Source organism: Gossypium arboreum, chromosome 13 (genome assembly GCF_025698485.1).
Source record: "Gossypium arboreum isolate Shixiya-1 chromosome 13, ASM2569848v2, whole genome shotgun sequence".
Taxonomy (NCBI): Eukaryota; Viridiplantae; Streptophyta; class Magnoliopsida; order Malvales; family Malvaceae; genus Gossypium; species Gossypium arboreum.
In genome coordinates, this window is record NC_069082.1 from 116,914,228 (window position 1) to 116,937,335 (window position 23,108).

The 23,108-nt window shown below is 32.6% G+C and overlaps 1 long non-coding RNA gene across 1 annotated transcript; it reads right to left on the reverse strand.

The window, feature by feature from the left end:
* Positions 1 to 19,289: 19,289 nt before the first annotated feature.
* Positions 19,290 to 20,079, reverse strand: LOC128286439 (uncharacterized). The gene is made up of 2 exons (XR_008276997.1): positions 19,897 to 20,079; positions 19,290 to 19,612 (listed from the first exon to the last, which is right to left on the reverse strand). It is a non-coding gene; the product is annotated as an uncharacterized LOC128286439 (long non-coding RNA).
* Positions 20,080 to 23,108: the final 3,029 nt, after the last annotated feature.

Below are 23,108 nucleotides of genomic sequence, written 5' to 3' on the forward strand. Positions count from 1 at the left end.
CTCTCAAATGTCCTTAGCATGGCTTGGGACAGTGCATCATCCTCAGCCAAATGGCTTTGAGACCCAGTCTCAGTAGCAGGTGAAACTGGTGTCTCATTCGTATCCAAATGTGGCATACTACCCAAAGAGGAAGACTTAGCTCGAGTCCCCTACGGCCTCTACCACAACCACAAATACCACGTCTGCGAGTTCCATGAGCGCTCATTGTATAGTTCTAGTTTTATCTACATTATAAAAATTTATGCATCAGTTCTAGTATTTATTAACAGATATTTCATGCATAAATTATTAGTAGTTCAGAAATATTTTCAGAAAGTTTCTAACAATTTCAGTATAGTTTTCAATAAGTGCTATCTACAGTATTTTCAGAACAGTTCTAACTAAGCTTTCAGAAGTACTTATAGGATCGGCGCCGAAGACTCGGTCTATCACATACTTTTCAAATTATCCAAAATATTTGAAAACCAATTCTTTTTAAATCACAATTTTAGAACCCACAATTCACAGTCGAGTTTTGTAACCTAATTTTGATACCACTAAATATAACACCCCAAACCCAGCCTAGATGTTATGAACAAATCTGTAGGTGTCACAAGGAATGGGTTTTGATAACGAAATCTACACGATAAAACCATTTTAGTTTATCAACTCTTACTGCTTTTATCCATTCTCAAAGCGTTTATTCAAAAATCAATTTGTCTTAAATCATGTCTTATAGAGGAAGCTTACGAAAAATTTTGTATTTAAGGAAATCAATTCATGTTTTTAGAAAACCTTTGTTTTAGTAAAACCCATTATTTTTAAATGCCAGTCACAAATTAAGTACTAAAACAAAAATCTCAATCCAAAGAAAGAAGAAAAAACTCAGCCAAAAAGTCCAGAGAGTCCAATTATTACAGAAATCCAGAAATAACCCTTAAAATAAAAATCATTAACCTAATTAGTTGATGAACTCGTAGTCACCAAGAGGCTCCGTCGCACCATTCCGTTTAAGTCTGTGGATTACCTTAATATAAACAGACAAACAGAGGTGAGTTTACATAAACTCAGTGTGTAACCCAACAAAAATAGACATGCAATACATGCAGAATCATATGCACAGTCAAATACAGATACAGATGCAGTTTCAGATTCAAATAACATATTCAGATTCAGATATGCAAAATCCTACCCCATCCTCTACACACCAACTCTGGACATCTCATCACACCATGTGGGGTTAAAAACACCCACCCATCTCTACACAGCACGTCATGCCATTAAGACACATATCAGAATAATATGCAACCAAGCTGCCAAAATATAGGTGATTAATGCCAAACAGAATACTTCCTCCTCATATACAAATCCCACCCAATATCATACACAGAATAGATACAGAATAACCTATTAAACATGCTCAACGTGCTTATGTACAGATATCAGATATACAGATAGCAGAATTGACAACCATGCATAGTAAAGTCCTACTCTGAGCATACTATCAGAATATTAAGTTACATAAAGCTAGGGTTTGGTTAGCCCTTACTGACCTTACGGTAGGCCCACAGTCGATCAGAACGACCTGTGTGACTCTAGGGAAAATTTTAGAAAAATGAGCTCACATACCCATATGGCTTGCCCGTGTGGGCCCACATACCCAACTCGACCTAACCCGTGTGGCCCACATAACTCACTCGAGTCGTCACACGACCATGTACTGTGCACGACCATGCTTTCGTCGACAACACGATCGTATCCTTACACACAGCCTACCACACCGGTGACCATAAGCCCATGTGGCGTCGACAGTAAGGTTTTTTGACTTTTGTCGATGCATATTTTTCTGCGTTTTGGGTACACACCTGGTATCGATTTGATGCAAAACCACTCCTGAGCCTTCCACAACCTAAAAATCGACATACCAATGCTCGGAATCAGACTTAATTCACGATTAAATCGTAACTATGAAACCAATATCAAATCCAACACTCCCTCTAACACTCCAAATGATTCGATTACGATTTTGCACGAGGAGAGCCCTTTTCCTCCTGATTTGCTACTATCAAAACAGACAATAAAGTTCTAATTGGAAGATTCAAAAATACAAAAAAAAAAATTAAAGAAGTCCTAGTTGAGCAAATCATTCTATGCTCACATACCTTAATCGAGCGAGGAATCCCAAAATACCAAAGATAATAGTGGAAACTAAGAGTGATAAGCAAAATTGAGGAAGCAAGAAAAACTGAAATTTTGTCAAGACAAGAGAAAAATAACGTCAAAAGAAAACATATGAAAAGATTTTTGGGAATAAAAATAAAATAAAACGGATATGATAGCATATCCCTAGATTTTCTCCCACTAACTCAACTTTCTCAGACTTCCAGCTCGATTAAAACTCTCTCAGTCAAATGAGCAAAAATAAATTCCCACGCTCGCTCAAGAATTTGAACACAGAACCTCCAACACACCAACCCCTTTATCACTCAATCCAATAGGCTCATTCTAATATGAAATTACATGTAATTAAATATAAGGCCACAGAACAAAGGTAGGGCTTGGATCCAAAAATAACAAAATTTGTAAAAGCTAGGGCTTGAACTTGAGACCTCCCACACACACCTATAACACTTAACCACTGAAGCAGATACACAATTATGACAGAATTTACAGAATCAGAAATATAAGTTAGGGCATTACAATCTAATCTCACCGCCATCACCGTTTTTATACTAACCGCAGGTAAACATGCCACCCAACCAAACCCACCCTTAATAGTGGAGAGCAGTTAAAATTTTTTATCTATTGTTGATTTCATTTTGTACTGTGGCAAAAGCTATTTGTGGGAAAAAAACACCTGCAGTGGAAAGCTACTTTCCCACTATAACATTATTCTAATTCAAGTCCAACAATGAATAGATTTCCAATCTAATGTCCTTAATTGCAATTTTTTATTCTTACTTTATTGCTATAGTTGCGTTTAAATCCAAACACACCCCCACCATTATTTCTAATCTCATTGCTATAGTATCAAATTTCATCCTCATAGTAATTGTTAGGGATAAATTCGTGTAAGAAATAAACAAAGAAATTGAAAAGATCATATACACAAATTTTATATGGAAAAACTCCTCAAAAGAGGATAAAAAACCATGAGCAAAAGGAGATTTTACTAATATATAAAACAAGTAAAAAGATGGAGAGAATCAAAAGAAACCAAAAACCTCAAAAGAAAAAACCTTTCTAACTCAAAAGACAGAATTCTCTCAATCTGTACATTTTTATATGTTGTAAACATAGAGTAGCTAAAGCCTATTTATAGGTTAATTTCGTAGTTTTTATGACTAAAATATCCCTAGATCAATCAAAGTTTAAGTGAGAAATTAAAACAAAATTTAACTGAGAAAATAAAATTGAGAAATTTGAGAAATATGTCGCCATGTTGTGGCATGATGTTTGGTCATTGGGGTGAAAGTCTTCTTCTAGTCATGACATCGGCTACTTGTCAGGATGAAGAGTCTTCCCTTGTTGCGACACCAGTTGAAACGAATAACATATTTCCACACTAACTAATCTCATCAGCACCTTTATTTTTAACCTCGTCGAAGATAAATGCAGCATCCATCCAAACTAAACTTAAGACTATTTGTTGAGTTTCTTGAATACCATTCAACTACGCACCCTTTGAATTGCCTATTCAGACTATCTGGTAATTGCATTTTTCATTTAGGTTCCAAAATGGTCCTTCTTCTTTGCTATTATTTCTTGAAAAATTATAAACAAGTTCGCTTTTGATAAGAGAAAGAAAAAACTGTTAGAATTAAGTGACCCGAATCCTTATTTAAATAAAATACAGTGGTAAAATAAAATAGAAGTAAAATCCTTAGAGAACTACACTTCTTTTATTTTATTTTAGAATAATATTTTTTAAACCTTATTAAACTCCATCTATTTTATTAGAATAAGGTGTTCAATCTTGCTGCACTCCTATTAGAATATGGTTTTACAAGCCAAAAAATAGACATAGTCTACTCTTCTGTAATTGTTCGAATTCGACATAGTGAATTTTCTTCTCCTCTACTCATGGTTTTTTCCTGAAAGGGTTTCCACGTAAAAATCTGTGTGTTCTTTATTTTTATTTCTCTTTTCTTTGCGATATATTGTCATTATCGACATCCTATTTTTTTTACAAAAACATATTTCATTTTTTTCTCCAAAAATATTATTTTTCTCACTTTAATTATGACTTATATATTTCTGATATTGTTGCATAACGAGACATTAAATAACAAGGTTGAATAACACAAACCTAAAGAACAAAAAATGAAACGATGGAGTGAGCAACTAGAATTTTGTGGGGTGACAATCACATTCTAATCTTTTAGATCTAGGTTTTCTTTTTAATTTTTTAAAGGATAAGTTGAAAAGACAAGATTTAAAGGATAAAATCTAAAAAAAAAAAAATTGGGTTGAATAGTGGTGGCCAATGGCGTACAGAACTATCTCGAATTGAAAAAATGGGTGGTTTCTGAAATATAGGATGATGTGAAATTTGAGAGTGAAAAAAAAAAAAGGAATGAGAGAGAAAGAGAAAGAATGGCTTTGAGAAAATAGGATGAAGATAAAGACGGGTTGATTCTGGAAAATAGGATGATGAAATCTGGGAGTGGAAAAGGAAAAGAATGAGAGAGAGAAGAGGATTAAGAAATAGTATGAAGATGAACGGTTTCTAAAAATTTAGAGAAAGATTAATTAAAATATTTTAATGTTAAAATTTTAAAATTATAACATTAAAATATTTACTTTTAAATATAAAAATATTTAAAATAATTGATTTTACACCGTGTAAAATTACATCCTTCATAATTTTTATATGATTAATATTTTAACAATCCAATAGTCATATTTCATGCTTCGTTCATGTCAATTATGCATGTCAAGTTTGACTTGAATTAAAATTTTCTAACCTATTTGTTTTATGAAAAAATTCAACCGTTAAATATATATTAATATAGATAATATTTTAGATAAATATGATAAAAATATCGATCGATAAAAAATTACATACACGGCAAATGTAAAATATATTAAAATTTCAATAGTTGAATTGTTAAAATATTAATTGTATAAAAGTTATAAAATGGTGTAAAACCACTTAAATTTTAGTAGGTGGATCTCTCCCTATATAAATAAACTACTATTTTAAATTTAAGGGTAAAACTATCATTTTAACATACTCCTTATCAATTATACAATATTATTAGGCATAATGATAAATTTAACTCTCAACGTTTATATTTTTGTCACTTTGACCTTTATTCCTTTTTTCAGCTAAATTTGGCACTTAACCTTTAAAAAAGAGTCAAATTACATTTTTAAATAGAAATAATTACTAGAACATTAATTTTAATGTTGTTGGCTTGACAACTCGTATGGTAATCCATATGCATATCATGCTAGCATAACATCATTTGTCTTATATGTCATAAAAAATAATTCAAAATTATAAAGAAAAAAATCAAAATCAAAATAAAATATATAAAAGCTTATAAATTTTTTAAAAAAATTAGCATGGAGTACTTGTGGACTGTCATGCAAGTTGTATTTAAAAATTTAACATTTTAATTAATATTCCAGTTAAAAAATCATTTTAATTCTTTTTCAAAAGGTTAATAATCAAATTTGACTCTTTTAAAAAAAGTTAAGGACCAAATTTATCGAAAAATAAAGGCTAAATTAAAAATATATATAAACATTAATCGCTAAATTTGACATTCTGCTATTATTTCTCTCAACCAAAAAGTAATATTATTACATATTTATTTTATTCCATTTAACTAGACTATTGTTATAATGATTTTATTCTGTAGGACTTCTATTTCATTCCCACAAAATAACCTTCCATTACAACTATTTTCTATTCCAGCAAATAAATATGCCATAAATGTTTGAGTGTGTTGACATGACCCATAAATTATATATATAGAAAGGCTTAGGTTGGGTTGAGAAAACCTTGCGTGCGTCTGAATCTTTTCAAAAAGCAGCAGCAGACTGAGTGATTATATCTTAAGAAAAGTCGCAGCTAAAACTAAAGGTTTTTGGGAAAAGGAAATAGCTAAACTTATGGCTAGTGTTGGAGCAAGTGTTTGTGGGAGTGAGAAATGTGTGCTTGACCCCAACTGATTTCGTGAAATGGCGGATTATAAGGTTATAGAACATCAACAGAAAAGAAAACTGGTTACTGTCGATGGAGGTCCAAATCGTGTAATCTAATTAACGTTGTCATTATTTTCAAGTTGGTATATCAGGGAAGAGTTTTAGCACTTTTCTACTGAGCTTCAATAATATCAGTGCTAAAGTTGGTATAGGTTTATTATCTGTTGAAATTATTTCTGAATTGAGGGGTTGATGGAGTTAGCTGACCCTAGCAGTTTGCAATTTTTTGTCACTCACCACATTCCCCGATGCAACATGAAATGAGCTTTCAGAAACCCAAAGCCTGCCTTGAGTTAGGTTCAACTACTTAGCGGGTCTTTCTCATATAAGCTTAAGACCAAATTTGCATCAACAATTCAATCCTTGTGTGAGTAAAATTAAGTTTACTTGTCTTAAATATTGCCAAGTCTAGCAGAACTCTGAGCTACACCAATGGTCATCGGTTTCTACTAAAGAAATAAAAAGGGAGGAAACCCTTTTTTATTGTTTCCATTTCTTTTCTGCATGATTTAACCTTCTTAAAAACATTATCAGTATAACTTGACATGAAAGTTCGTTCCCAAAATATCAAGCATGCATGCACTAACTTGCACTTGTCAAATGAACAACATAGTCTTTCATATGAAAATATGAAAGGCCATTCATGTTTCATCAATCTCACTATGTTAGTATCTATGGAAAACTAAATAGTAGAAATAGAATGAATATGTAGAGAATTTTACTAGTATTTTCATTCTTGAATTTAGTCTGTACATCAACAGTATTTATATAATTTGTGCATGAGTGACTGCTGCTAACAACCTTTACTAACAATATACCAGCTTGTATAACAAACTAACAGACTAACAAAGTCTTTCCTATAATCTAACATTCACTCATCTTCTCGACGGGTAAGACTTGAAGAAGACTGCGAAACCGAGCAAAAGTTGATAAAGACACTGGTTTTGTGAGAACGTCAGTGATCTGATCACAGGCCGGCACCTCGCCAACAACGATAGAAACATTAGCTACCTTTTTGCGTACAAAGAAAAGATCAAGCTCGACATGCTTGAACTTAAAGTGTAACACGAGGTAACATTACTGGTAGCTACAGCTAGACTCCAATATTCAGCCTCAGCCATAAGGCAAGAAACAACTTGTTGTTTCTTAGAGCACCAGGAGACGAGTGTTTGTTCGAAAAACACACAATACCCCGTCGTTGACTGGCAATCATCAAAATCCAATCCCCAGTTGGCATTGGCATGACCAATTAAAGATAGTCTGTCAGATTGATGAAAGACTAATCCATAATCAATAGTGCCACGTAAATACCGCAAGATTCGTTTTAATACAACCAAATGGATGGTGGTAGCCGAATGCATGAATTGACAATCACAGTTTATTGCATATGCAATATCAGGTCTAGTCAGAACCATATACAGTAACGCACTAGCTAGGCTCCTATATTCAGTAGGATCACTGAGACGATCTCCGTCATCTTTAAACAAAACAGAAGAATTGATCATCGGTGTGTGAACACTTTTTGCATTAGCCAAGAAACTCCTATCAAGAAGATTACAGATGTACTTCTGTTGGCATAGATGGAGGCACTTGGTGGTCAACCATGTAACTTCAATGCCTAAGAAGTAGTTAAGATCTCTCATGTCTTTAAGGGAAAACTCATTATGTAGCTGTTGCACAAATTCATTTACACTGTCAGGCATACTCCCAATAATGATAATATTATCCACATAGACTAGAACATAAATAATGGAGTTAGTTGTAACTCGAACAAACAGAGAGGCATCAGATGTGGATAAGAGAAAACCGACAAAAAAAAGAATTTTTTTCAATTTATCAAACTAGGCACGTAGAGCCTAACATAGACTATATAACACCTTTGTAAGACGACACGCCAAAGATTCCCCATTTGGACCATACTAAACAAATTCGGGGCGTTGCCGCATGAATACTTCGTCAATAAGATCATCATTTAAAAAAGCATTGTTTACATCGACCCGACAGAGTTGCCAACTGTTGGAGACTGTAACGGACAAGATGGTTCGAATAGTAGCAGGTTTAACCATCGGACAGAACGTTTCCTTGAAATCATACTCGGGTACCTGGGAACAGTCTTTTGCCACCAACCGAGCCCTACGACGAGCGACAATCCTATCAGGATTTTTCTTTACTTTGAAAATCCATTTACTTTCACCAAAAAAAAATCCATTTACATCCAATCACCTTCCAACCATGTTGTAAGGGAACAAGTTTCAATCTATTTATAGATTGAAAAAACCTAACTCTAATTAAATTCAAATATATTATGCTAATAAATGCTAAATATATTATACTCATAAATACTAAATCTTCTAAAAAGAAAAAATATTTTGTTTAACTTGATTTGTAAGCAATCTCTTAGAATTTGGGTCACACAACTCTAACAATCTCCACCTTGACACGAATTCTCAACGAACAAGTTATTCACCTCTTCCATAAAACCCCTTAAGGGTTTAATTTCAACAATGAACACCAACCAAGTCTAAGGAATGCTCAAACTTGGTTATAGGAAGTGACTTAGTCATCATATCTACAAGATTTTCATGAGTACTAATTTTGTTCTCAACAATATCACCACGAGCGATAATATCACAAACAAAATAATACCGAACATCAATGTGTTTTGTTCTTTCATGAAACATTTGATCTTTTATAAGGAAGATGGCACTCTGACTATCACAAAATATTTATTGAATTGAAGTTCTTCATTAAGTTCACTAAAGAGTCCCTTCAACCAAATGGCTTCTTTACAAGCCTCAGTAATCACCATGTACTTAGCTTCAATGGTAGACAAAGCAACTGTAGTTTGCAAAGTGGCTTTCCAACTGATTGCATAACCTCCGATTGTAAAGACATAATCTGTGAGAGAACTTCTTCTATCAAGGTCTCCAGTAAAATCAGCATCAACATATCAAATGACTCCATCTCTAGTTCTTTTCCAAACTATAAGCAAACATCAGTAGAACCTCGTAAGTATCTTAAAATCCACTGAACTGTTTTCCAATGTTCTTTATTGGGATTCACTATGTATCTACTAACTACACTGATTGCATATGATAGATCTGGACGTGAACAAACCATAGTATACATGAGAGATCCCATTGCACTAGAGTATGAAACATGTGACATGTACTTAATTTCATCATCTGATTGTGGAGACAAAGCTGATGAAAGTCTGAAATAGGCTGCTAAAGGAGTACTAACAGGCTTAGCACTCTGCATATTGAACCTGTAAAGAACTTTCTCAATGTACCCCTTCTAGCTTAGGTACAATTTACTTGCTTTTCTATCTCTGAGAATCTCCATAACAAGTATCTTCTTTGCTGGTCCAAAATCTTTCATCTCAAACTCTTCACTTAGTTGGGCTTTGACCTTTCTTATCTCTCCTTTATCTTTTGCTGCTATCAACATGTAATCAACATAAATGAGTAGATACACAAAAGAACCAACACTATTTTTCTTAAAGCAAACACAACTGTCAAAGCTATTTCTTTTGAAATCATGAGAAGTCATAAAGGAATCAAACCTCTTGTACCAATGTCTTGGTGACTGTTTCAAACCGCAAAAGGGACTTTTTTAGCGAGCAAACATAGTCCTCTTTTTTTGAGACTGTAAAACCCTCTGGTTGTTGCATGTAAATGTCCTCCTCAAGTTCTCCATACAAAAATGTAATTTTTACATCTAACTGCTCAAGCTCCAAATCATGCATGGCGAGAATACCAAGCAAAACTCAAATCAAACTATGCTTCATAACTAGAGAAAACACATCTGTGAAGTCCACTCGTAGAATTTGATTGTAACCCTTTACAACAAGCTTTGCTTTATATCTACTTCAACTCCTAGAGTCCTTTCCTTCTTTTTAAACATTCATTTACAATGAACAACTTTTTTACCTTTAGGAAGTTTCGTAAGATCCCATGTTTTGTTTTTATGGAGTGATTCCATCTTCTCTTGCATAGCAAACATCCACTTTTTTTAGTCTTTATAGGTAACCGCCTCAGAATAATTAGATGGCTCTTGGTTTGCATCTATATCTTTAGCCACATTTAAAGCATAAGCAACTAGATTAGTCTCGGCATACTTATTTGGATGTTTAATTTCTCTTCTAATTCTATTTTTGGCGATAGAGTATTATGGTGAAGAAGCAACTCTATTCTGAATTTTTGTACTGGCTTGAGGAGTTGACTCTGTTGTAGATTCTGGATTAATCTGATACTCCAGCTGCTTTTGATTTTTTTTATTGGAAGAGTCTTTAAGAGATAAGTTAGGTAGCATAGTAGTTTCATCAAAAACAACATCTCTGCTAATCACAGCTTTTCTATTTTCAAGACACCATAACTTATACCTTTTTACACTAGCTTTATAACCAAGAAAAACACATTTAATGGATCTTGGTTCAAATTTTCCATGATCAACATTAGCATACGCAGGACACTTAAAGATCTTTAAATCAGAATCGTCAGCAGGATTACCTGACCATACCTCTTGTGAAGTCTTTTTCTCAATGGCAATGCGTGGAAATCAGTTGATCAAAAAACATGCAGTAGAGGCTACTTCGGCCCAAAATGACTTTAGTAAGTTGGCATTTGAAAACATACATCGAACCTGTAACAACCCGATTTTGGGCCTAGTCGGAACAGTGGTTTCGGGACCACTATTCCGAGGCCAGAGAAAATTATTTTAGTATTATTTTATGTGTTATAATATGATTTTATAAGTGCATGTTAATTTTGGTATATTAATTTTAGCGATTTCTAGTCCAATTTCGAAAAAGGACTAAATCGCGTAAAAAGTAAAAGTTGTGTTTTAATACATAAAGGTGTTAAATTGCCTTGTATCTTAAACTGGGGGTCTTTAAAGTGAAATTAGGCCATTGAAAGTGTGATGGCCGCCATGGGAGACAAAATAGTTGAAAAGTCAAAATTAGACAAAATAGTTTTATTATTAACAAATAAAAAAAGAAGAAAAACTATCATTTTCTCTTCCCTTCACCAAATATGCAGAAAAGAAAGGGTTTTGAAGCTGGAAAATTTCAGCAACATATTTTCCTTGCTTGTAAGTGATTTTAATGTCTTTGCTTGATGATTTTTGTATTTTTGGAACCCCTAAAGCATAAGCTTTCATATGAGGGGACTTTTGTGCAAGATGATAAAGAGTCTAGGGTTTTGCCATGAATGTATATGTGTTGTTTGCTGTGTTTTTATGGAAGATTATAAGTCCTAGTTGTCTAATAAACAACTTTTGTGAAAGAAATTGCATGAAAATACCTTAAAAAGGGCTAAATTGCTAAGTTGTAAAATGAGTTGTAAATGTGTAAAATAGTTGAAATTATGAGTTGCTATAGTTATGAAAATGGTTTATCTAGACTCAAGGAGTAAATAAATGTGATAAAAATTAATTTACGAGCATTGGGGAAAAAGTGCAAATATGCAAAAGTTTAGGGGTCAAAATGAAAATTTGTAAAAATATGATTTTTAGACCCATATGAATATTGTGACTGATTGGTAGGCTAAATGTGATGTTATAGATGATGAAAATTGAGATTTGGACTTAGAACGGAAAGAAATCGATTTATGGACGAGTATGTCTTTTCACCTTTGTGGTATCGAGGTAAGTTCATGTGTAAATAATGTAGCATAATTGTTATTTTTAAGTTATTGATGTTAAATATAGGATATGCTGATTTTTATCATGAAATATATGCTTTGTGGTTATTTTCGAATAAAATGCAAGTTATGTGTATTATCTGTTAAATATAAAGTGCTACCGAGTATTGGTTTCGGTATTTTACGGAAGATGGCAAGGATATGTGTTAAAGGAAAATCCCGTTTGAACATTAGGAATAGATTAGGATACAAGTGACATGTCACTAGGATGGTTGAGCATCCGAACTCGTTGAGTTGAGTCCGAGTTCACTTATGGATGCGAATGTTCGAACTCGTTGAGTTGAGTCCGAGTTCACTTATGGATGTGAACCCCCGAGCTTGTTGAGTTGAGTCCGAGTTCACTTATGGGCGGGTTACATGGTAGCTTGGCTACATATGTGGCACTTATGTGCAAACTTTCCATGTATCCGAATTATATTCCGATGTGTTCAACGGGTAAAATTCTACTCAAATGGAGGAATACTCGAGATAAAAGGGACGTATTGGTAAATGTTGTGAAATGGATACTTTGAACAGGTATGTACTTAACCCTCGGGTTGAAAACTCGACATAACAACAATATGGTAAGATGGTAATTGAAAATGGGATATGAATGTCTCGGTGATGATTATACAAACGATGTTGTATTAATTTTGTGAACAATGATCATGAATGAGTAATTTAACCTTAACAGATTTGAGTTACTGCAGTAGTGTAAATTTGAAAATACACTAAAAATAGTGGAAAATGAGTTAGAGGCAGAATAAAATATGGGATTAAAGCTTAATGAGTCTATTTTCACATGAAAGAAACAGGGGAAGAAAAAAGAATTCCATATTGTGTGATATTTGAATTCTTGTGAAATAGGGTTTGAATGAATTCGAGATCCCCTGTTCTGACTTTAGAAATTCACCAAAAATTGTACAAATATTATTAAGAGTTATACCTTACATGCATGGATTCCTTATTGAGTTTATTTTTAGGGGAAATAAACGGCATGGTTGTTGGAATTTTGTAAGATAAATTCGGTTTGTAGTGCACAGGGGTCAGAGTGGTCAAACCCTGAAACAGGGGAGACTTTATCTAATAAACTGTACTAATTGGCCCAACCAAAAATTCTATAAAAAAATTAGTAAGTATAAATATGAGTCTAGTTTCAATAGAAATAGATGAGAACATTATTCGAGTCTTATACTATGAGATAATCGAACTTTAGTACCGAAGGGTCGGAACTGTCAGACAGTGAATAAAGGGTAACTTTGAGGAATAAACTGTACTATTTGGCTTAACCAAAAATTCTTTACATTTTATGGAAGAAAGGAAAATAAGTCTAGTTTCAGGGAAAATTAACGGAACTTAATTCGGAGTTTCGGAGCTCTAGATAAATTAGTGACTATTGCTCAGGAAGACAGCTTGTAGTGAACTTGAGAATATGTTGTAAACATTGATAAAACAAGTTAATGAGTTGCTTATTGTTTTCATATGAACTTACTAAGCTTAAAGCTTACCCCTTCTTTCCCATGTTTTCTAGAGTTTCCAGTGTTAGCTCAAAGTTGAGGTCGTCGAGATATTATCACCCTATCGAGTTAACGTTATTTGAGTAAGTAAACTCAAGTGATTCGAGTCTATGGCATGTATAGGGTTTTAATGTGAGTATGTAATATTATGATTTAGCCAAAGGCATTGGCTTGTTATTAAGGTAGTATTAGTTATGTAAATTGGCCTATGTCGGCTAATATCGTTATGGGCCCATATGATTATTCTTATGCATTTATGTTATTATTTCTTGTGATGTGGCTTACAACATGTATGCCTAGAGATTGAATTGAGATTCATTGATGAGCTAGTAACTAATGCAGGATTAAGTGATTGGTAAATAGTTAATAATGCTTCATGAATGGTTTGTGATGTAATGATAGTTATGTCTAGTATGTGGTAATGATATGGGCAAATTCTATAATATTTATTGCATAAGAAAATAACTTGAGCATAACATGTTTGTAGATGTTTAAGAGCTCGTTTATGCCACGTTGTATGTTATTGGATAAGTATGTATCTATGCATATGGTGTGAGAGTGATAAAAGGCTTAATAATTAGCCTATTTCTGGTCACACGGCCTGAGAACATGGGCGTGTGAAGCCTTAACGCAAGAGATTTTTTTTAAGTTTTTCATGAGTTCTCGATTGGGTCTCGAACCACTCCAGATGTATGTTTTGGGCCTCGTAAGCCCGTATATGGGACTGATTGTATGTGAAAAGAAAAGTTTTTAACTATTTAAGATTTCATGGCCCTGTTTAGTATGAAAGTGTTAGTAAAAGTCAGGTAGCACCTCGAACCCCGTCCCGGCGTCGGATGCGGGAGAGGGGTGTTATAGAACCTTTCTCCATGATCTTTTGTTCATTCGTTCTGCAATGCCATTTTGTTGTGGAGTATGACAAACTGTCAAGTGTCTCACGATCCCTTTTGACTTGCACAGTTTATTAAACACATCAAAACAGAACTTTAAGCTATTGTCTGTGCGGAGGTATTTTATTTTTTTTCCTATCTATTTTTCAATAATAGTTTTCCAAGACTTAAATGCAAAAAACACATTGCTTTTTTGCTTTAGGAAGAACGCCCAAACTTTTCTGGAAAAATCATCAATAAAAGTTAGCATATAATTAGCTCCACCTCTCGAAGGCACTCTGGATGACCCCCAAATTAGAATGAATATACTCCAACATTCCCTTCATGTTATGGATTCCTCTGGTGAACCGAACTCTCTTTTGCTTACCAAAAATGCAGTGCTCACAGAACTTTAGTTTGCAAATTCCTTGCCCATCAAGAAGTCCTCTTTTGCTCAATTATGTCATGCTATTCTCACTCATATGCCCTATGCGCATATGCCAAAGTTTAGTAATATCATCATCTAATAAGGAAGAGGAAGCCACAGCTGCATCACCAGTAATAATAGAACCCTGCAAAACATATAACTTGACAGTCTTTCTCTATCCTTTCATCACAATGAAGGAACCTTTGGAAATCTTCAAAACCCCACTTTCAATTGTGTATCTGTACCCTTTTGAATTAAGAGTACTCAATGAAATTAAATTTCTCTTCAATTCTGGAACATGTCGCATTGCACTAAATTTCTGACAACTCCGTCAAACATCTTAACTTTAATCGTTCCAACATCTGCAATTTTACATGAAGTATTATTTCCTATCAAAACAACACCTTTAAACACTGTTTCATAAGTTGTAAACCAATCTCGATTGGAACTCATGTGGAAGGTGCAACCTGAATCAAGGATCCACTCCTCACTCACTTTAGAATTGTTGACAGAAGTGACTAGAAGTTCACCAATGTTGTAGCCTTCTACAACATCAGCTTCACCAGAATTTTCTGGTTGTTTTCCCTTTTGATTCGTAGCCTCACTTTTGATCTTGTTCTGTAGCTTATAACACTCAGATTTAATGTGCCCTTTCTTCTTGCAAAATTTACGAGTTTTACCTCTGTTTGAAGACTTCGATCTACCCTTAGATTTACCGCGAGGATTCCGTTCTTGTATCTTTCCATGATCCTCATCAATATTCCATTCTTGTCTCCTACGAACAATGAGACCCTCTCCTTTATAGTCGAGTTTAACCACAAGATGCTTCATCTTATCATACGAGGTTAAAGAATCATAAACCTTATCAATTGTGAGAGACTCGCGGCTATATAAAATCGTGTCTTTAAAGGTTGAATAAGACAGGGGCAACGAACAAAGTAGAATCAACCCTAGATATTTCTTATCATACTGAGCCTCTATGGCCTTCAAGTTTGAGAGAATTTTTTAAAACACTATTAAGTGTTCATGCGCAGATGCACCTTTCTCCAAACGATGAGCATAAAGATGCTACTTCATATGCAACTTGCTGGTTAGAGTTTTCGACATACATATTTGTTCCAGCCTTTTCCATAATGTAGCGGCGTGCTTCTCTTTCATCACATCCTGCAAAATTTTGTTAGAAAAATGCAGATGTAATTGTGTTAATGCCTTTCGATCCTTATGTTTCTTCTCTTTATCCATTAATGTTGAAGGCACCTTATCTATCCTTAGCAGGGCATCCTCCAGATCCATCTACGCAAGAATTGCTTGCATCTTAATCTGCCACAATGCAAATCTGGTGTTGTGATCCAACAGCAGAATTTCATACTTCAAAGACGCCATTACCATGATCGAGATGAACAACCTAGAAACTCTAATACTAATCTATAAAAATAGAACGTCGATAATGATAATATATCGCAAAGAAAAGAGAAATAAAAATAAAAAACACACGATTTTTATGTGGGAACCCTTTCAGGAAAAAAATCAAGGGTAGAGGATTGGAAAATTCACTATATCAAATTTGAATGATTACAAGAAGAGTTTCGACTACATCTATTTATAGATTGAAAAAATCTAATTCTAATCAAAGTTAAATATATTATTCTAATGAATGCTAAATATATTATACTCATAATAGTAAATGTTTTAGAAAGAAGATATATTTTGATTAACTTGACTTGCATGCAATCTCTTAGAATTTGGGTCACACAAGTCTAACACAGCTCCCTAAGATCATATAAATGACCCATCCGGATTAGCTGAACTACAAAGCATCCATCATACACCATCTTATTTACAAAATTTGCTTCATCTTCAAGGCCAAGAGGAAGAGGTTTTTCATAGCATTTGTGAGTTTTTCCTTCCAAGTGTTTCATTGCCTCTCGAAATTGGTTGAGACCAAGGTGAGTTTTCTCAACAATCTTCTCAAACCACCTCCTCCTGAAATCTCCCATCCTCGCCAAGTGTGGCTTATGGTAGTGAGGGGCGAACTGAAATCACATTTGGTTCATAGGCTTATTCATTTACTTTCATGTAGTTGATGAGGCACTTTGAAAATTGTAGTACTTTCCTGTTAACATTAAACAAATTTAGTAGGGAACTGGTTTTAGTTACTTTGTTAGTTAAAACCTTAGCTACATATATTTAATTTACTCAATGCAAAAGCAATAGAATACTTTTTTTCCAAATATCTCCTCTGGTACTTCAAGTACAATTGACACTGTTGTATCTAAGTCGTTATTCTCTAAAGTCATTTTCTACAAAAAAAAATTTCTTTTTCTTTCTTATATATCTATATCTATATATTTAGTATTAGATATTTTATGTATCAAATATTTCAAGCTCACACTTGACTTGGCTAGCTACTAACTAAGCTTTTGAGTCTTCCACCCGACTTTGCCAAGGTTAACCTTGATATATACTAATATAAAAACTTTAATTGATTAAATTTAATGTCACAAATTGAGAAAAAGTAGAAAAATAATTTTTTATATTAATTTTGATATAATGCTTATAATTACCCATATTCTCTCTTAATTCTTAAACAAAAGGATAAAATGCATTTGGAAACACTTGAACCATCCTCTTACACTAGCAACAATGTCGATGCCAACCAAATTAAGATTTAATCGACAATTTTTTAAAATAAAAAATTAAATTGCTCATATAACTCAGTTAATATTTTTATCTCTAAACTTTAGTTTAGATTATTTTAAATTGGCATAATGACAAATTTAACCCCCTAACATTTACTCATTTTACCACTTTGGCCTTTTTTTTTATTACTTTGACCATCGACCTTCAAAATTTAATCAAGCTACCTTTTGCTGGACCAAAAAACTTATTGAATTATTAAAATTTTAATCACATTAACTTGACTGTCTGCATAAAAGTCTATGTGTACTTCATTATTGATGTGGATAGTTTAAAAAACAAATTAATTTATGAACAATTTTTTAATTTGTTTTGTTTAAATACTTTATATATTGAAATTTTATGAAGTAATGTGAATTGTTATGTAAGTTGCCACATTAATGTCATTAAACAAACTAATCAACTTTTCCATCCAACATAAAGTAAATTGACTAAAATTTAAAGATTGAGGGCCACAAAGGGGTAAAGCCGAAAACATTTTTTGAAGGGTTGGAACCGATCTATAAAATTTTTGAGAAACCAAAATGTAATTTTATCTTATATTAATTTATAATTACATCAATTTTGAAGAGATTAAATATAAGTTTTTCATTTGTTGAGAGGCCAAAGTATAATTTTATGATAACTAATTTGTAATTTTATTATTAAATTAAAACCATTCATGGGATGCAAAGACCACTGTTAGTACAGACTTCACCTCTAACACCAAAGTAATCCAAAACAACATTAAAACCAAAGCAACAAAATATAATTTTATAATTTTATAAAATAAAGTATTATAATTTTATAAATTATTTAAATGTTATTTACTTTTAAACATAAAATATAATATTTATTTAAATTAATGGATCCACTTACATCAAGAACCCTTCCGTAATTTTTTATATCATTAATAATTTAACAAGTCAATTGTCATATTCTATGCTCCATTCATGCAAATTATACATGTCAAGTTTGGCATGAATTAAAAATTTTAACTATTTATTTTATATAAAAACTTCAATAGTTAAATATATATACATATATTAATATAAACAATATTTTAGATTAATATGATAGAGATATCGATCAATTAAAAATTTACATGCATGACAAGTATAAATATATTGATAAATTTAACAATTGAATTGTTAAAATATTAATGGTATAAAAAGATGTGGAAGGCTATAAAACTGAAGTGGATCCTTTGCTAGTATAAATAAATTATTATTTTAATTTAAGGGTAAAATTGTAATTTTAAATATATTCATTATCTATTCTACAATATTATTTGGCATAGTGATAAATTTAACCCTCAAAGTTTATATTTTTTGTTGCTTTCGTCCTTATTCTTTTTTTGAGTTAAATTTGGCCATTAACCTTTCAAAAAAGAGTCAATTTGTATTTTTTTTAATGTAAAAGATGACTAAAACATAATTTTTTTATGTTGGCTTGACAACTTGCATGGCAGTTCATGTGCACGTCATGCTAACATAACATCATTTGTCTTATATGTCACATTAATAAATAATTAAAAACTTTAAAATAAAAACATATAAAAATTTTGTAAAAAAAAAAACACAAGCATGGAGTACTCATGGATTGTCATGCAGTTTGTTGTGTTTAAAATTTTAACATTTAGTTAGTATTCTCATTGAAAAATATCATTTCTGTAACGCCCAAAAAATTTGAATGTTTACCTAGAGAATTTTATTGTAAAAGAGTCTCTGTTTTTGTGGTTGTGTGTTTTGCTTATGTGTTTGAGATTAGGGGTTTGAGTCGCGTCTTTGGAAATTTTGCTATTTTATATCTATCCTTTAACTATTGGCTTAAACTTAATTTTGTGCAATTTTATGTTAATGATGAGTCTAGTGGTTCAATGGTTAAGCTTTTGTATACTTGCTCATCCGATGTTCAAGCATTTGTGTATGAATTAAAAAAATATTTTTTTATTGTAAGGCCCAATTTTTGCCCGGGCCCAAATCAAGAAATCTAAATCAAATAATAACACCAAAAAAAAAAGCCATAGTCCAGGTCTTTAAAGCCCAAGTGCATTGAACAAGCCCATATTACAAATAAACCAAGACCCAAAATTTCATCAGCCCGATTGGCCCAAAGGTCAAGCAATCTTCAGGAACCCTAAGGTTCCCCATGCACCGCAGCTGGCCTCCCAACCCTCGTACAACCTCCAGCGCGTCAACACAACTGTACCAACTCTGTGCACGCCACCTAGTGCGTCCGTACCTGCGAACCAATGCAAACACAACAGCAAAAAGAAAAATAGGACAAAAAGATTATATTTTTCTTTATTATTTGGCTATAAAGCCATTTTTTTTCTATTGTAAAAGGGGACACACAAAAACACATACACACATACATTATACGAAAACTGAATAGAAAAATTCAAAAACAATTTCTGAAGAGGTGATCTTTCTTAGTCTTTTTAATCTTTCTGTCATTTTTATCTATTTTCCATCGATTGTTTTCATCATTTTCATTTTAAAAAAAAAGGAGGGGAAAAAGCAAACCTTATCTTGCGAATCGGCCATGGATCTCTGTTCGCTTCGTTGAAATCGAAGCCGAAAGGGGATCTAAAGGCATCGTGGTGTTGGAAGGAAGGTTGAGTGGCGGCCGAATAGGAGCAAACCTCTAGGTTTTTGTCTTTTTCAATTTGTTCTGCCAAAACATTTGGCTTTTAAGAAGCTTAAATTGGCAGCATGAAGTGATGCCGTTTGGGGCATGTGTATGTAGCCTTGAAATGGCTTGCCCGACCCGATTTTGTTTTCTTTACCCCTGGGATCCGCTTGTTTTAGTGGAGAGGGATAATTTCAAGTTAGGTCCTCCCCTTTTCCGTTGCAATGCAATTAATTCCAATTAATACTTTAGTTTTTTTAAAAAAAAATTTCCTAAAGTTTGTGTGCTGTTGTAATGTAACCCTCGATTCAACACGGCATTTTGGGTCGGGGAAATTTTCATCATTAGCCCCTCTGAATTTACACGTATTGTGCAAGGGTCCTTTTTCAATCCTAGTAGTTTATTTTATTTTTAAATTGTCCCTCTTATTTTAACTTCATTTTAATTTAGTTTCTTTTGTTTTAACTTACTAATTTAAAACACATTTAATATTTTATATGTGTCAATCCATTTTAATGATTTTGTCCATTTTATTTGTACAATTATTTTGAAGTTTTTTTATCATGTTATTTCTACATTTACATAATACTTCTTTAAGTATTTTATACAAATTTGTACATCTATTATGCTCATTGATTAGTAATGCTTATTATTTCAAGTTCACCATGTCTTTGCATATGTGTTGAGTCATCTTAATAGTTTTATTTTGTTTTATAAAATCATCGTTTTAAATTTTTTCATTTAAATTATTTTAACGCTTTTATGTAATTTTCTTTATTTAAATATTTTATATATATTAACACATATGTTATTCTAATCAGTTTTCTATTTAAAATATCTATTGTTTTAAAATTCATTTAATTATATATGTAAAGTTACTTTGGAATTCCATTTTGTGTTTATAAAATTATTATTTGGAAATTCTTCTTTATATCATATTATTTTAGTATATTATGTAGTATCTCATTTAAACGCTTTTATATGTATTCGAACACGTATGACCAAATTAATTTAAGCTTGTATGTATTTCTATGTTTTTACAAATAATTATTTTTAAAAGTTATTTATGTATATATGTTTTGTAAATCTATTTTGTGTATCATATCTTGTCATGTATCCTTATTGTTCTTTCATATTATATACATTATTTAAATTATCATGTACATTGTCAACTTTTAAATGAATTTGTGTTTAAAATATTTTACATGCAATTTGATTCAAACTTTTATTCTATAATATCTATTTCAAAAATTATATATATCCCTAGTTTTTTATACAAATTTGTCAACCTATATATTATGTGTCCATTTATTCGTTGTTATTTTAAAATCGTTATAGCACATTAGCTTCTAATTGCTATGTTATTTTTTACATCTTGTATTGACTGCTTTATATCATGCTATGTATTATGTGTATTGTTTTGCTTGTATTGAATTGTTATATTGTTATTTTCATCATTGTTTTATATTGTCATGTTAATTATTCTCCATGCATGATCGAAATTGAGTTATATTTCCAAGTTAGTTATACTTAGTTGTTTAAGTGTTTGTTAGTTGATTAAATAAATTATATTATCTTCGCTCTTCTATTGTCGTATTTTATGCGCACATATATTATCCCATATCATTGTTTTCCACTTGGTTTACGAAATGTGGTTTTATAAAATCCAAATCTTTATGATTAATTTCGTCTTATTACAAGTCGCATTAATGTGTTTTAAGCTAGTTTTATAATTATTCATTTAAAAACTCTTTAAAACGAAGGCGATGTTCGATGTTTGGCAATTCGTGGAATCGTGCCCTATCGTGTTAGGTTGCAATTTCTCATTTGTTCAAAATAATCGAAAATTCTTTTAGAATTTCACTCATGTTTTCTAAAAACTTTTTAAAACGAAGGAAATTTTCGATGTTTTGCAATCCGGGAAGTCGTGCCCTATCGTGCTGGGTTGCAATTTCCCGTTTGTTCAAAATAATCGAATATCCCTTTAGAATTTCACTCATGCCTTTAAAAATTCTTCAAAATGAAGGTAATGTCTGATGTTTGGCAATTCGGGGAATCGTGCCCTATCGTGCTGCGTTGTGATTTCCTGTTTGTTCAAAATAATCGAATATTCCTTTAGAATTTCACTCATGTTCTCTAAATTCTAAATAAGGCAGTGTCCGATGTCTAGAAATTTGAGGAGTCGTGCCCTACTGTGCTGGGTTTCGATTTTTTCGTTGGACTAAATAATTGGGCATCCTTTTGCAGTTTTCAACATACAAACTTTTGGAAGTTGAAATTTATCGTGTTTTCGAGGGTATAAAGGATCGTGTTCTACCGTGTTGGATGTGATGCTGTGTTCCTTTGAAACAAGAGAATTTTGACGACCAACTTGGGCTATTAAAATGTTTATAAAAGGAACCACATTTCAAAAAAACATTTTTTTAAAATTTTAGACATAAGGACGGTATTTAATCAATTTGGTACCAATTTTGGGAGTAGTGAGGGTGCTAATCCTTCCTCATGCGTAACCGACTCCCGAACATGTTTTCTCATATTTTCGTAAGACCAAAATCGTTATTTTAATAAAAAGAAATACTTTATTAAAAATAACCAAATTCTAAGGTGGTCCGATCACACCTAAACAAAAAGGATCGGTGGCGACTCCATATTTCGTTTTCAAATTCGATCCCCGTTTTGTTTTTTCTAAATGAAAAAATGGCTTCGATAGCTTGGCGACTCTACTGGGGACCAAAGAGAGTCTAGCCATAAAATTGATTATTTGTTATCCTTTTGTCAAAGAAATTGAAAATTTGTTTTATCATGATTGCATTTGATTGTATGATCGTTTTGGTGCGGGTCTTGTAGAATAATGTTGCATTGCATTGCATGACCACTGTGGTCACACCTTTTAAGTGCGAGTAAGAAACTATGCTTTCGTGAGGTCTTCACCTCCGCATAGGCTAGTGGATTATTTCCAGGATACATCCGTACCTATGATTTCGTGAGATTTTCATCTCCGCATGGTCATAGAGAAATGTATTCCCCTGAATTGAAATTGATCCATATGAGTCTATAATGGGTGAGGATCGAGGAATCTACTAGTTCGGGTACACTTACTCTAGAA